Source organism: Acomys russatus, unplaced genomic scaffold (genome assembly GCF_903995435.1).
Source record: "Acomys russatus unplaced genomic scaffold, mAcoRus1.1, whole genome shotgun sequence".
In the NCBI taxonomy this organism is placed as follows: domain Eukaryota; kingdom Metazoa; phylum Chordata; class Mammalia; order Rodentia; family Muridae; genus Acomys; species Acomys russatus.
In genome coordinates, this window is record NW_026131797.1 from 7,456 (window position 1) to 24,834 (window position 17,379).

At 37.7% G+C, this 17,379-nt stretch overlaps 1 non-coding gene across 1 annotated transcript; it reads left to right on the forward strand.

Annotated features, from left to right (window-relative positions):
* Nucleotides 1–1,917: 1,917 nt before the first annotated feature.
* On the forward strand, nucleotides 1,918–2,047 carry LOC127186494 (small nucleolar RNA SNORA17). Its single transcript, XR_007830391.1, has one exon. It is a non-coding gene; the product is annotated as a small nucleolar RNA SNORA17 (small nucleolar RNA).
* The last annotated feature ends 15,332 nt before the right edge of the window (nucleotides 2,048–17,379 follow it).

The window sequence follows — 17,379 nt, forward strand, 5'->3', positions numbered from 1 at the left end:
AAAAACGAAGGACACAAATATAGGGGATTTGAAGAACTCCCTAACAATACACAATATATAGAAACAATGTATAGAAACAATACAATATAATAGTAGATGAGAGACTTAGACTCTTTATCTCCTGAGTCTCAGCTGATCTTTGTCCTATTAAATCAATGACAAAGCTTCAAGTACCTGCTAAGAAATGAGTACATTTAATGCATTGATTTAGTAACATGAAATCAGTTTGGCCTGGAATGATTTTCTTTTGTTCTTCTTTGCCATTTGAAATAAAAATCATTCTCTTTGAGAAAAATTAATAATAATGATTAAGGATAGAGTAGCTTTAGGTGGTTAGATAGATATATGCTGAACAGACTCAATCATAAATATATAAAACATAACTCAAACTTCTTTTTTTTAGAATTAGCATTTTTTCAATTTTTTTTATTAATTTATTCTTGTTACATCTCAATGGTTATCCCATCCCTTATATCCTCCCATTCTTCCCCCCTCCCATTTTCCCCTTATTCCCCTCCCCAAGTAGAAGGATCCAGAGGGTCCTAGAAACCTACAAGTAGAACATTATGATAGGCAGATTTGGGCCCAGGGTTCCCGCTCAAACTAAGGCACCAGCCAAGGACAATACAGGCAGTAAACTTTAAACCCCTACCCAGATCTAGCCAACGGTCAGAACATTCTCCACAGTTGAGTGGAGAGTAGGATATGACTTTCTCATGTACTCTGGTGCCTCACATTTGAACTCAAACTTCTTTAACCCAGAAAGATAATATTTTAGCTTACTAATGGAATAAAAGGTTCATTGTCATAGATGCAGACCAAGCTATATCATGGATTCAGTGCATCTTCACAGGACATATTCTCTCTCTAGAATTTGGTTTTGGTATCAGATTTGAAAGACTGACCATGGAAGATTCAGATTCTTAGCCTATCTCTAATCTTACTATTAGAACATTTTTTTCATGCTAGTTCCACAAACTCTACCTGGACCTGGTGAGGTCATGTAATTAACCCAAATCTAATCCTTATACCCAGAAAACATTATAATCTTTTTTGTCCCCAGCCCCCTACATCCAAATGCAAACAAAGAACATAAAGTAAAAACAAGGAAAAGAAAATCAGGGTTTTGTTATTAGATGGTGGATAATTTTGACTTGAAGAAAAACTACCAACAATCATTAGTATTGAATTGGCAGTGTGATACAATCTTCTCAAATTTCTAAAGTTATAGCTCCCTCAAACCCCAAAGGTTTAAAACTTCCACATCTAGATTGATGGTCCAATACTCAGCAGACTTGGAGGAAACCTTAATAGACACATACAATGTTTGGATGTCCTAGTAGATAGCTAATATGCAACAAACCAAATTTGTTGCTTTTCTTCCCTAGCTACATACAGGCCTCAGAGTCAAACTTTCTTTTAATAATAACATTGTATGTCAATAAAACTTATTCCTGTCTTTTAAAATACATAGATGAACCAAGTACTAAAAAATCTACTGCCTACAAGAAATATTTTTGTTTACTTTTATCAAAATAAATAGAATAAAGGAAAGTAAGATACCAAAGTGATCATCTGGAGTACCATAGACACCAGCTTGTGTTTACTTTAAGCACAAAGACCCTAATTAAAAACCTGGTATCATTCTAATCTACATATTCTCTCTATTTGGTAAGTGAAAAAAAATGTTCTTGGGTTGCCATGCGCTCCTGTAGCACCTTCCTAGCCAGATCATAGAGGAAGAAGAGTCACTCAGGCCTGATGTGTTAGGCTGGGATGGTGGGGTTGTGTTCCCCTTTTCTGAGGAAGAGGAGAGGGAGGAAGAGAGAGGGGAGGTGGGACCACAAAGAAAGAAGAAAGGAGGCTAGGAACGCATTGTAATCATCAAATTAATTACAAAATAGTAATATAGAAAGAGTTGCCCCTAGAGGTGTTGCAGATGTGGCTGCTATGTCACTTATACGTCAGTAGGTGGCAGAGAGGAGAGAGGCTGTGTCTAAGCTCGGTGTTCTACCCTGTGAACACCAGAAGGATTAGCACTCCCTGAGAGAAGCAAGCCTGATACCACCTCCAGTTCAGCCCCAGACAGGCCCAGACAAGCTCCCTTGGGAAGGAGAGAGCCTGACATAGAATAACACCCCCTGAAGACAAGCTGGACCCTACCTGGGGCCGTGATCCCAGGCAGGAGTGAGCCTGAGACAGACGACCCTTGCATGGGACCACTCAGGAGGCCAGGTGAGGACCAAGCCTGAGATAACCAGTAGACTAGTGGCATGGGGCCTGGACAGGGAACTAGCTTGAGATAACCAACAGGCTGATGTTGTACAGGCCTTGGGTGGCAGACCAAATCTACGTGACCTGGCCCCAGTCCCGTAATGCTTGAACTGAGCATAGCACGCCTGGAACCACTTCTAAGGTAACCCCCAGAAATGCAAAGACACTGAGGTACACTAAGAGGAGGAGCCAGTAAGTCGTGGAGAAATGGAAGAGGAGAAACAGAAGGATGTAGGCACAATGAAGAGAGGCAGAACTGAAGAACACTGATGTGAGTAGCTAGTGATGCCACCTGCAACCATGGTGTGGGCCAGGCCTGTGTAGCCACTGGGAGCCATGATTCGGTTTGTGGCCCTGCAGTGGCAGGAGTCTGTTACCACCAAAGGCCCAGTGAATGTCCCTGATCTGGGCTGCTGCCTGGGGACATATTTATGTCTGAGGACTATGCAGAACTGGCCCCACCCCTCACTCAGACATTGTTGGGGAGCTAGACCTGAGGGCTTGATAGCCCCTAGACAGCTATGGTACATAGGTGGAATTGTGGGTGAGTCAGGCCTGAAGGTATGAAGTGAAGGCCCTGTCACTTGTCTCCCATGCAGTGGCACAGATAAGATCTTTTTACTGTCCTCCAGCAAGAGGTGATGGGCTGACCAGCTGAGATACACCTCAGCTCCATATCCAGAAACTTGAATTGGCTCACCCTAACATCTAACCCGTAGATGAACTGCTGGTGTGCATGAAGGGGCAGTCCTACTGATCGGAAACTACAAGATTTCCATGACACAGGGAAATAACAGAATATTCAAGAAGAATCCCAGTGAGGTACCAATATTGATGAAGCAGTAGGAGCCTCATCCCAGACCAACAAGCCATTTAACATTTGACAAACATTTGCAAGCAAGGGAGTGTTGACAGAAGGGTCTTCGAGAGTACGTTGTGACACAGTACAGTTTCTACAATGAGATTTTTTTTCTCTGTTGTGGGGAGTTTGCAAGGGTGGAGGGTGGGTACAGGAGAGGGGAGATGAGTGGGATTTGGATACATGATGAGAACTTCACATAGAACCAATAAAAAGTTTTTAAAAGGAATATAGAGACAATGGCCTTTAAAATTGGTATACTTGTAAATAAATGTTATCTAAAATTATTAATATAGCAACCCTAGAAAAAGGGGCCTGAGATAGTAATAACATCAATCCCACATTTATGATGTCTTCATTTTGTAGACGCTTCTTTATGTTCTTGCATATCAGCAAACAGCTCATTTTAATTGTTGTAAGAGCCTTCAGTCAGGAAGGATGAAGCAAAACTATGTCTTCTGGACAGAACAGGACATGTTCACTCATGACATCACAACAGCTATGGCTGCCCCCACATGACCAATATAATGAACATTCTAGCATATGGTAGGAAAGGGGTTTATTAGTCCCCACCCCTAAGTAACTGTGGATAATTAATGGTTTCTAGAACAGGGAGAGTCAGTTTTCTTTAAGTGTGTGTGTGTGTGTGTGTACGTGTGTGTGTGTGTGTGTGTCTGTGTGCGTGTATAAGGTTGGATGGTATAGAAATGGGGTTAGATCTACAAGAATTTAAGATAATTTGGGAGTAAATGTGCAAAATAAATTGTACGAAACTCACAAAGAACAATTTTAAAAAGAATACAGTTTTAGATCACCAACAAACATTTGAAATGTGAAATTTATATAGGCCTATACCTAGCATAAAAGGTTTTTTTTTTCCAGCTAGAAAGTCAAATCTTAAAAAATTAAAAAGGAATTCTATTTTTAATAACCTCAGCATATAAGCAGTGTTTTGTCCAGATGAAAATAATCAATTTTTTATTTCTTTATATTTCTTTAATTATGTGTGTGTGTAGGTGGGTGCCTGTGAGCAGAAGTGCACATGGGTGTTCAGGTGTTCAAGGGTCATTCCTCAGAAGCACCATACTGCGTTTTAAGACAAGGTTTCTCATTGGCCTGGAACTTGCCATGTAAGCTAAACTGGTTAGCCAGTGAGTCCCAAGGATCTACTTCTTGTCTCCTCCTCTTCGGTTCTGGAATTCCAGGCTCATGGTACCACATAATTAGTGTGGATTAGGAGAGATCAAACTTCATTCTTCATGATTGTGTAGCAAGCACTTTACCGACTGAACTTTCTCTCTGCCCCACAAACCCTTTTTAAAAATATATCAGGTAGCAACAAATATATAGGGCATATGGATTATGCAGAGCAGTGAGTGCACATACTGAAAGTATGTGGGACAAGACTTACCTACCTGTGAAAGTTTGAAGATTTCATCTGTAGAATGGAGACATCTTGAGGATTTTGTACAAATTGTAAATCTGAAAGCACTTACAAGTGTAACTGGGGCATCGTAATCCCTGTGTAAATCCATTTTTTTCATTGCCATCCTCATCTTCGAGGGGGCCACTTTATTGTAGCTTTTATATGAATTTCTACTTAATGCCGTGCAGATGTATTTTTATTTATGCTCACATTCAAAGTCAACAACCTTGAGTTTGCCCTTAGTATTGTCAAAGCTTTTTTTTTTTTTGTTTTTTGTTTTTGGTTTTTTTTTTTTTTTTTTTTTTTTTTTTTTTTTTTTTTTTTTTTTGGTAAAAACACATTATAGGAAAGTTGCCCCTACTTTTAAAAAGTCTCTCCTTGTGAAAGAGTCTGGTTCTAAAGTCAGCCACCTGCTTTCATCTCCAAAGCTCACTCCAAGTTAAAAATTGCTCAACTCTAGTCTACCACCTAACATGAAAAGTTTCAGCTTGAAAGGACCTCCAGCCTGTGCCTGCCATCACGAGCCAAGAAACCCAAGTGAGCAGAGGTGGCTGTGAGCTGAAATGAAAAGGATGAGTCTAAGCATGCTCACAGTGTGATCTTTGCAAAAAAATAAAAGGGCACTGCAGAGGTGTTCCCGCTCAGGGAATTGGATAAATGAGCAGGCAGCTCTATGCAGACCACAAAAACAGATTAATCAGGCTTTGAAACAATTTTGTTCTAGTTTGTATTCTTTGGGGAGCACTTCCTTAGTTGCAACTAAATGGGGATCCCTGAGGCCTGCCAAATATCCCATTTAAATTAGCATAAATTTGCATACATTGACATGCAAAATGATATGCTGCTGCAAGATATTCTTCCACAATCTCAGGTAAGTGTATTTTGTTTCTTGTTTTGTTTTGCTCCATTTTCCATTACTATCTGTGCAAGTACAACTGAGATTACCCGAAGCCATGGCCTGGGAGAATATCTTCTGTCACTGGGTACTTGTCCCACGCTAAGATATCCCCTACTTTAGTGAGGGTCTTGGCTTTCTTATGTAAAAGGAATGGTGGAATTCCAGAAAACTTTGAACATTTGTGATGTATCTAAAATTCCAATTCCAATTTTTTCTTTACATCTGTCTGGAATACATCCCGGTGAACTAAATTAGGGATTGACGACACCCTAGATCTTGTTAAGCATTTACTTAAGTAAAGTTTGCCTGACCTGTACCACATACATCAATTTATGTCCTGGCTATCACAGCTCACCCACCACAACACACCCACGTGTATCACAAGAGACTTCTCACTTGTAGCCCTAAATATTTACCAGTTAGTCTTTAACAAGATTTTTTTTTAAATTCTGTTTCCTAGTGTAAACTAAGAGTAATAGAAACTTTCATTTTCTAGTCAATTTGTTATATTAATAATGTTCTTTGTGAAAGTAAATTGAAAGGCTATCAGAAAAAAAAAATAGGCAAAGCATGTTGGACGAAACCTGCACAGATATTTGTCCTGCTTTTAAATAATTCTCATTCAAACCAACAAAAGACATTCATGACAAATTGCTCTGATGTTCAAAGGCATTGTAAAATGCCATTGTCACACTCAAACTAGCTTTTCATACATGCGTCGGCACAATCTAGATTGAAAGCCCAACTGTCATTTTATTCTAGATCATATTCTGGCACAATCTATTTGAAATAGGTCACATCTTGCTTTGTGGGTCATTTTTATAGGCTTTACCAAATGAAAAGTGATTTTTAGCCTCCAACTCTACCCATTCCTGTTTGAATGACTTCTTAACTGATATCTGAAAGGAGCAGCTGCGTGAATTCTGCAGTGGGTCCTATTCTAATTGTATCAAAAGGAGTGATGTTAAGCCATGAAATGAATAATTGGGGAGCAAAAGAACCTTACCCAGATCATCTAGATAAGATAATTATAGAGTAAGTCTTGTCTGCCTTGCCTTTAAGTGTGTCTCTTCTACTTAGCACAAAATAGGAGCAAATATTAAGACTGTAGTTCTAAGCAGGACATAGCAAGGGGGGAAAACCCAAAATATCTGCCTTGAGCTCTGTGGAAAATGCCCTCATTCAGGCAGTTTAAACCTCAAAACGCCTGGCTCAGGAACATTTCCTACACTGAACTTCTTTATGGAAACTGTTCTCTTTGTTGTCCCTTTAATTCTAGTTCCTGCTGTTCATCACGTAGAAACCTCAGTTCCTTTCGACTCATTAAATTATATTATTTTTCTTTCTTTCTTTTCCCCAAACAAGGCTGTGCTCAGAATCAATGTGGAGCCTCAGAGATCAGAATTTTATTTCCAGCATCTTGACTTTGAGAAAGTTTCTGGAATTTACCAAGCAAGCTTGCTGCTGAGAAAAAAACGTCTGACACTGGGCAATTCATAAAGCAGAGGCATTTGGGTTTTATCATTCTGTAGGCTAGAACATCTACAGTCCGAGGAACTATATTTGGTAATAAACAAATAAATAAATAAATAAAATAGGAAACTTCTTATCTCTCTTTTTAAATTAATCTGTTTTGAGTAGCTTTATTTTTCCACAACCAAAAGTACTTCCAAGTATTAACTGGTTCAAGCACCAACTCAAAACCTCAACATTCTGAGTATCATCTAAACCAAGTGTGTATAAAGCATAAATCATGATTAACCCTTTGAAAAATTTTTCTTAAACTGTGAGGCTGTAAAATTTAGCAGCTATGTGTTCCAAAAGTACTATGAGAGAAAAGGAATAGGATATTCTAGTCCATAGAGCATAAATAGGAAAGAAGAAACAGGGATGGGAAAATGATTCCAAAGTACAGTGGGATCAGCAACATTTAGGAATCAGTCCCAGAATATTATCCCACTCTCTAGGAATGCTGGAATGGGAGGAATGGGAGGACACTATACTCAACATATATTTGAAAGCTACCCTTTCAAAAACCATACTCCTATAATCTTGGAATCATAAGGACAGGGTCCTCACGCTGTAATCACCCTTTAAAATTTTCTCCTCTCAAAAATATTGCATTGGGGGTTAATTCTGCATTTGAGGAGCATACTGAAATCACAGTACCAAAGCTTCTGTACCTGTCAGATTTGAATGATAGTAGTTACAGCTTCCTGCTGTCCTTGAGAGGAGTCTACTAATGAAATGTATAACCCTGGTATGTAGCACACTCATACAAATGTCATGTCAGCATACCTTCCAAAGAAGATAAATGAGACACTCCTTCTCCTCTTTTATATCCACTGGTTTTCCAAAACTAGGATATCATATCAATCACTCATTCAGTAGAGCTTGGCCACTGGGTTCTCTCAAGTGTTTAGCTAGTACCTGTCTACCCAATCCTGCCTTTACTGAAACTTCTTTTCAGAAAATCATGTGCCCCTTCCTAAAGTGGAACAGGACTTGTTTTCAAAGATACTGGGCTTGAAATCTTACTAATGAGATCCCGAGGATTTAAAATGTGAGGCTAGCAGTCCATGAAAGCGTAGTAGATCTCTGTTACTTCATCATTCTTGACAGTAACCTAAGTGGTGGTTAATTATTTTCTACTTTCCTGAATACATCAAGTGTAAATCCACAGAATATATTAGCCAAAGTCAATAATCAGAGAGGAATGGAACACTTAAAAGCATTACATTGAGGCAAGAAGGCCGCTCTAGCTATATGCATTTAATCATGTCTGTTATTTTAAAGGTCAGCATTACAGTTCAATTAGTAGTTTTATTTGTTAGATGCATTTTCCCTTGCAAAATTATTCACCCCAGCTTGTAAAATATGATCAATCTTCAAGTGTGTGTGTGTGTGTGTGTGTGTGTGTGTGTGTGTGTGTGTGTGTGTGTTTATGATAGAAAGAGTTCCTCTCAGATCTCTTGGTCCTATTTCAAGCTTCTCACTGAATTTGTCACTTAATACCATCTAGTCCTAGTATATCTTAGCTGTCTCCAACAACACATGGGATAGATAGACTCTTTCCATAATTAGATAAATGAGACAAGCAGGGATTACAGTTATAGAGGTGTGAAACCTATAACTCATTTGTTCCACTAAATAAATAAATTAATTAATATTCTCAAGAATTTAATTTTAAAAAGAATAAGATAATATTGAAGACATTATTCAAATGCTTTTTTTCTCCAGAAAGTAATGTGAGATTTGACACATTACTATGACAGAAAGAGCTTGTCATAGTCGGCCTTGCAATAGCAGGAAAGATAAAACTTGAGCTTTATATAAGACACATCTTTAAAAACAGTAATGGGACAATATGGCTTGTGGAAGACAAGCCAAATACAATGAAGAAAGTAGGCTAAGAGGTGAGTGACAGCATTTATGCTCCTGTTTACCTTTCACATAGCAAACACAGGAAGTGAGAAGAGGAATGTAAGCCTACATGGCAAAGTGTGCTTCCTCAAGTCCCAGACACATGAGAGCCAAGTTCTGAAATTCTGGTTTATATGAACAAAATGTAAAAGCAAAGCTAAAATGCTTTCTTGACAATATAGATGTTAAAAGTGCATGTGTACGGGCAGTAAGTGTGTAGAGGTAGCAACTGAGAACATAGAATACATATGCAACCAAATAAAAGATGAAAGTATGCAAAGATGAAATAATGCACTAAAACTTGAAAAATACTCTTTCTGTGAATTTTCGAATTTTCCTACATAAAGGAACCCCATGTTCTTTCTTTCTTTCTTATTTTTTTTTTCTGTCTATGTCTGGGTATGCTCCTTGGAATTACTCTTGCCTCAAAAATATTTCAGAGCAAATTACTTCACTTCAAATTGATCATTTCTAAGTAAACAGACTTCCCCCAGTACAGGTCCAGCCATCTTATAGGTTGACAGTGATTTTTCACTGGTTAATTGACAAGATTAGCAAGTCCACACTGCAAGAATTGGAGGTAATGAAACCAAACTACCTGCCTAATGACACAATTTATACCTCATTAAGAGACTGTACCGTTCCACATCCAAGGGCTGCTGTATGGAAACAGAGACTAGAATACCATCATAGGCCTCTTCTTTGGGGCCTAAGTCTCCTCCAGCCCAAATGGAGATGTAAAACGTACTTTGACCATACTGAGTTATCAAATTAAAAAAAAAAAAAAAAAAAAAAAAAAAAGAAGTCATTCACTCATACAGGATACTGACTAATTAATATCACTTAATAGTAACATAAAAGTGCAAGGTCTTTCCCATTGTTAACTATGCACACCACTTTTCAAATTGTATTTTTATTAGTTACGTAGCATTCCTTACATCACCCCGGACTACTAACAGGCTTTTTAAAAGTAGGGACTTTATTTAACTTGTCTTTGTATGAACTCCAAAAATGTAGACATCTATTAAATGTTAATTGAAAGAGCGACTGGAAGAATAATTGAAACATGCTTGCACCTGAAAAATAAAAAGGAGAAATAAAAAGCACATAGGAACTAGGATAGATGGTCCAGGGTTAAGTAGCTATACCAATTAAAGAGGCATTCTAAATTGCATTCCCTGGGAGACTCTGGGAGAGATCGATGGTCTTTAAGCAAGGCAGTCTCAAGATTGAGTGCCACCTAGAGGTCTTAGGGAGAATAATGTTGAAAATGCTCTAAATTGTTCATAAATAATAGTTCATTTCCCACGTACATGCTTGTTCTTAGACCAAAGGAGGTTTCCCTCTGTTCAGAGATCTAGAGTAAATCTTCAGAATCTCAAACGTATTGAATGGTGTCTGCCTTTCCGTTCATCTAAATAGCAAGAATTGTGCTCATACACCCACATTGTTCATGATAGGTAGGTGCTTAGAGTCCTAGCTGATCTACCAAGAAGCTGAATATAGTCCCGCCCAACTTACTAGTCATTACATGCTCATTCTATGATAGGCACTGCTCCTTCATCACACAACATGAAAGAAACGTGCAGACCAAAGAACAAGCTAAAAAAAAAAAAAAAAAAAAAAAAAAAAAGTGTACCCACAAACAGATATAAAATATTTGCGGTAGGTAAGGCAGCCAGAGAGTCATTGATCATCTTTTACCATCCTAAATTTCAGATAGAAATCCTTTTTCATTTTACTCACCTGTAAGGATAAAGCCTCTTGTTTTCATTTGAACTACATGAATGATTTTGTTAATGTTTAAGAGCCACTGCGGCGTGAAATATTAAAGCAAAAACATAGAACACGCCTTGAAAGTATTTAGCCTGGGGGATGCGACTCAGTCTCGGGGTGGTTGAAGAATGGCTCCGTTAGGAAATGACACGTAAAATGAAGATCAAGGTGACGTGCTGGGAGATAGAGCATTCCAGGCCGAACGGGGACAAGTGGGTTTTTCTATTTATTTGTTTGTTTGTTTGTTTGTTTACTTATTTTTATTTTACATCCTGGACATAGCCCCATCCCTCCTTTCCTCTTAGGTCCTCACTCACTCACTTTTTCTTCCCCCATTCTTCAAAAATTGGAGTGCCTCCCTTACAATCCACCCCAGTTCATCAGGTCACATCAGGACTGAGCATGTCCTCTTCCCCTGTGGCCTGGCAAGGCAGTTCAGCCATGGGGGAGTGATGAAAACACTGACATCAGAGTCCATGTCAGAGACAGCCTCCACTCCCCTTACTAGAGGACCCACATGAAGCCTGAGCTACCCCCATTGGCTGCATCTGTGTAGGGGGCCTAGGTCCAGTCCATGCATGGTCCTTGGTTGGTGCTGCAGTCTCAGCAAGGCCTTCTACGTCCTGGCTAGTTGGTTCTGTTGGTCTTCTTATGGAGCTCCTGTCATCTCCAGATCCTTTTCTTCCCTCCCGACCATTCTACTTTTCCATAAGACTCCCAATGTATCACCTAATATTTAGATGGAAATCTCAGTATCCGTTTCAAACTGCTGTGTGGAGCCTCTGAGAGGACAGTTCTGCTAGGTTACTTTCAAGAAACATTGCAGAGTATCAGTAGTAGTGTCAGGGGTTGGCTCTTTTCCATGGGTGGGTCTTTGGTTGAGCTAGGCATTGGTTGAACATTCCTTCAATCTCTGCTCCATCTTTATCACTGCATATCTTCTAGGCAGGGTAAATTTTAGATTGATGTTTTTTTGTGGGAGTCTTGTCTAGTTAAAGAGTGTCCTCCTCAGACACTATGGCCCCTGCTATTAGGAGTCTCTGACACGTTTGTATAGAATGGAAACATGAGTGTTGGCCAGTAAGGCCAGTTTTTTTGAAGATATAAAATGAAAAGGTAAAATCAAAATATGAGATGAAGTAAAGCACGTCATGCAGACGCTGGAGTCCTACATGAACTGTAGATTTACACTCCAGGAATAACTAGAATTCACAAACTCTTAAAGGCATAATACAGTTGTGTTTATAAGATGATAAAGATCAATCAGGCTGTCAGAAAACACATTAAAAGTGTTGAAGATTAGATTCATCATGATCACTTGAATTTTCTGCATTCTATTCCTCTTGACTACTGTGATACAGAGGGAATGGCAGGAAAAACAAGATCGATCCAGAAACATGTGCATCCAGAAGAAATTGGTAGTTGAGTAAAATGAGAAAAGTAAAGCAGGAAAAATAGAAGTCCGAAGAAGAGTCACACTGGTACCAGAGTGAGAGAAGGGGTAGATGAAAAGGTGATTCACATGACTGAAGAAACAGAGAGAAAGGAAAGCCTCAAAAAGACACACAGTGATTAAAGAAACACTACGACACTCTATACAGAGTCCTGCCAGATCTTTTCCCCATTAGAGTTCTATAATGTGCTATAGAGTAGTAGAAACTGTTAAGTCAGGTATATGTAAATCAGGCATATTAGAAGGGATCTCATATACTCCTTCCCTTTGGGTATTTCAAAGTACACAAGAGGAAGGTGCATCAGTATGAAGAATATATTCTACCATTTTTTAGGCATTTTCCACTCTTTGCATGAGCACTCCAAAATGTGAAACACACACACACACACACACACACACACACACACACACACACACACACACACCTGCACACACCTTTTAATCAACTAAACTAGTTTAAGTACTAAAACTTGATAAAAACTAAGGAGTAACTTTGTCCCTCAGCATTAACAATGTTAATGTTTTTTTACCCATAAGTAATGATTATAACCATAGGTTGCAGTTAGATAAGTGCAATAATCTACATAAATTTTAGCATTGAAAATGTACATAAATTAGCTAGTATTAAGGTGTTATATTGCTAAGATATTTATTTGAAAAGAAAACATTTGATCAAATAAGTCCAGAACTGTTATTCATCCATATTTTGTTCCGAAATATTCCCATTCTTCCATCTTTCATCATAATAAACTAATTTATTTTACTTAATAACATTTTACCCACTCACACAATTTATATACTTCAAGGTACCTTCAAGTGCATTGGTTCATTTGAGCATTAACATATCAGAAAGAGATGATCATGGCAGGTATTATCACTGAATTTGTTGATAAGAAAACCTAGCTTCAGTAAAATGTTTCCTATTATTATTCATGGCTTCAGCAAAGAGGAGGCAGAAGTACAAACCAGGTCTTCTGCTCCTTAGACCAACAGCAAAAATAGAATCCTACATGGAATCTGAAAGGAGCAATTGCCTTGTGTGTGGAGAAAATAATTCTCTCATGCAAATGAGCTTCATCTTTTCTGTATTTTAATACTGTGCCTCTACATTTCAAACGCAGAGTCTACAGTGGAATGTGTGAACTATATTATGCTAATTTTTAAAAAGCACCTGGGATTCTGTTTCTGATTTTATAATCTCATGGAAATCTATATCTTGTCTGGGAGCTGATGAGTAGCGCTTATCTGAGAATGAAATGCCATCAAGACTGAACCGTAGGTCACAAGAATTGGATCCATTTAGTATACATTTAATGCGCATCTATTCTGCAATAAGCATATTTATTGAAATTAGGTTTTACATAAAAGATCAAAAAATAAAATAGGTACAAAAATTACCTTAAAAATGTTACCATTCAAAAGAGTAAGGAGGCATAGACAAATTATTACAATGGGTATGCTACTATCACATAACTCTGTGAAACCTTTTATATGCCTGTCTTATTCTGGGCCAGAGACCTTCATAAGTGATCACTATTTCCTAGGATAGCTGTGAGTTAGGATGAGTGGGAGGCAAACAGGTCCCAAGAAGAGTGTTTCAAGCAAAGGAAGTGGAGTGTGAAATGTTATGAGGGGGGAAGTCCTGTGTCCTCTAGAAAGGCATGTTCACAGACAGGAGGGAAAGGAGAAGAGCCTATTTAGAAGGCAGGAGAGACAATAATTTAGTGCTTTTGTATATTAAGTTTGTATGGGAAAAGCAGATTTTGGCAAAGGTCAACTTAGGAGTGTCGTGTACGTAACTTTTCAATGACAATGACATCAGACACACAAGTTTTCAGCCTCCAAATTAAGCATTTTAAAATCTTTCTTGTGTAAATGGTACTCAATGTGGTTTCCTAAGGAGAATAATATTACTACAGTCTCCTTCAAAATAATATTTCCTTTTCACTACTAATAATGTTTCTAGTAATTGAAGTATCTTATATTGTACCAAGAGATAGCAATAGTGGAGTGCTAGAAAGAAAAACTCATATTTTTTCCATGTGCTGGAATTAGAGGGAAAGTGACATGGTTCATCTCTCCTTTAATGGTTGAAGGGAGAATCTTACACTTAAAAGAGGCAGCCATCATCTGTGAATGCAAATGCAATACTGAAAGCAAGGCATTGCATACATTTTTCATCCTAAATTTGAAGGAAGAAAACAAAAGGACATGGAAGTTCCTGGAACAGACTTTCTAATTCTTTAGGGCTTCTACAATTCGGCTAAATACCATCTCCCTTTGTAATAATGCTTGTCAGAAATGTGTCTTACAACAAATTAACATCATTCTCGCAGTTTCACTTAGAGGCATTCAGCTTGAATAGCTTTTTCATAATTGTTCACAGAGACAATTTCCCTGATTATTTTATGATGGCTTTAAAATTATGCCAGAAGGAAAGAAATAAAATGGAATCTAATGCTCGTTCTCATATCTTAAAGCATAGCCATGAAACTGCCACAGTAAGAATAACCCAACATGAAGTAAAACCACTAGATTTTATAACTGGTCTAAACTTGTCAAGCTGGAAACTACACCTGTTTTTCTAAGCTAGTGTAGGAATTACAATTTAATAAAACCTTCCATATCCATATGAACACGATGCCAAAGTACACTGAATTCTGGTCCCTACAATGTTAAATCAAAATAATAATCTTAAATGAATCAACAGAAATGCTGGAACATACACTTTATGTTTGAACTTTTCTAAGCTATAGTCTCACGGGACCAAGAAACCAACCTGAACTGCTGCCTGAAAGCATCTGTTCCTGAAAGCATCTGTTCCTGAAAGCATCTGAAGAGAAACATAGTATCTTGCTGTTTTACTAAGGTTTCTTCTAGGGAGTGGCATGCCAGAATGCAGTGGTTAGCATTAGAAATAAAGTCCTTTTTAAAAAAATTATACATTGCTCATTACCTTAGTGTACCTGTCATTTTCATGAAACAGACAAAAAAAAAAAAAAAAAAAAAAAAAAGGAAAGTGATGGCAGATCGTACAAGATGACGAAGAGGCAGCTATATTCTGCGGTCTTTGTGTCTGCACATTTACACTTGATTTCCAATGTAATGCTTTTGAGAGACAATGGACCCTTCATGAGCTGATCAGAAAAGAATTAACACTGCTGTCCTGGGATGGGATTAATTCTCACGGAAGTGAGTTCTCCCCCTCACAGAACAGGGTTAGTCACATGACAGTACTTTGTCATCATGAATGCCAACCCTTTTGTATTGTCTCCTCCGTGTGTTTTCATAACATCTACCTGATCTCACTCTCCAGCCTCCACAGGTGTGAACTAAATGCCACAATCTTGCGTGTTGTATTACAGCAACAGAGAGGAGACTAAGACACATTCTGAGTATTATATTCATGCATGTGTCTGGTACCCTTGATAGCAATCTGTCTGGAATTATTATAATGCAATAGAAATTGAAATTAGATGGAGTTTCAGAGTACTTACAACACAGAAAAGTTACTATTCATAGAAAAATGGACAGTGTGAGCTGAAGTTCATGTGGAAAATATTTGGTATAAAAATCTATAAATATAGATAATAGTTATCAATTATTAGTATTAACATAAAAATTAAACACCTGGAAATCAACCTTTCACAGACTCAGTGCCAGTAATGTTAGTACCGGTAATTGTAATAACTCACAATTCTAAAATCCAGCACTACTTAAGACACTTGGTCCATACATATAATAATAAATAGGTCAATTATCATATTTATTTTTGTTATCTACAAAACAGTGTACAAAATATTCAAGTAACTTCCCCTACATTATAAAGCTAATTGCTGAGTTACTCATCAGAATAAAGACTTCTTAATATAAGTATAAATTAAAGGACATCCTTTACTCAACCTCTTAGCAGGATAGATACGTTTAAAATTGCCGCAATGGAACACTTAAAACAACAACAACAACACACACACACGTATGTATGTACGTATATAATAATAATAAGCTAAGAGAAATCCTACAGGCACACTAAACTCTGAAATAGAAACATGAACACTGAACTTGCACAAGCTATTGATAATCTAAGATGATTTACTGATCTCAGTAAAACAATTTTTAACTTTCTATTTTTTTTTTTTTTTAATTTTTGTTTTGAGTTTTTCGAAACAGGGTTTCTCTGTGTAACCTTGGCTGTCCTGGACTTACTTTGTAGACCAGGCTAGCCTTGAACTTACAGCGATCTGCCTGCCTCTGCCTCCCAAGTGCTGGGATTAAAGGCATGCACCACCATGCCTGGCTCAATGTTTGGCTTTCATGCCAGTTACAGAACAAGCAGAAAGATGATGGTCCTAACATAGGGTAGTTTATAGGACATATCTCTTTCAAAAATTCCCATAAGTATGGTCGATATCCCCAGGATTTTAGGAGGGGCGAAAATCCAATATTATTATCAAAAGAGAAAGCAAGAAAAAGTTAAATTTTAGATGAAAACTGGGTGTAAATTACAGCTCTCCTGGGAGTTTCTTTCTGTCACATCTACAGTAAGAGCTCTGAATGAGACTCACTATAAGCACCAAAAGGAAAAAATACTGAAGTGCAGCCTCCTGAAAAATTAACATTCCTCAAATTCAGCTGTGTGTGTGTGTGTGTGTGTGTCGAAAACCAAAATCAACCCACCAACCAAACAAATAAAAAACAAGGAAAATAATTATCGACTCTATGTATAAAAAATTTCCCATACATGGATGTAGACCCCAAGAATAGAGAAATTAATAGGTAATTATCCAATGTATCAATCCAGCTGCTTCCTTATATGAGAAACCTGAAGGGCACATCTGTCTATTATTCATCTATCTATCTATCTATCTATCTATCTATTTCTCTATCATCCATATATCATTATCCACCTCTAATTTCTTGATTCATCAAATTGGATAAGTATATGTGTGTGGATATAAATTAATATTGACACTACAAACCAATAGCAGGATTTTTTTTGTTTGTTTTCTGATGCTAATACTCCTTTCTAAAGTAATGGGCTATTATCAACCATGTCTGAACCCATTACACAGTATATTTTCAGAACAGCACAAAGATGAAAATCTCTCCTAAAGTCTTTTGCTACAAACCTTTCAAGAAACTAAATCCTGATTGTTCATCATAGCTTGCATCAGTTCAATGTTACTCTGAACTCTGTTATTTGGTATTTGAATGAGTTATATGGGTATCTCCTCAGACGGAGTCCTACGCCACAGGCACAGTAAAGTAGA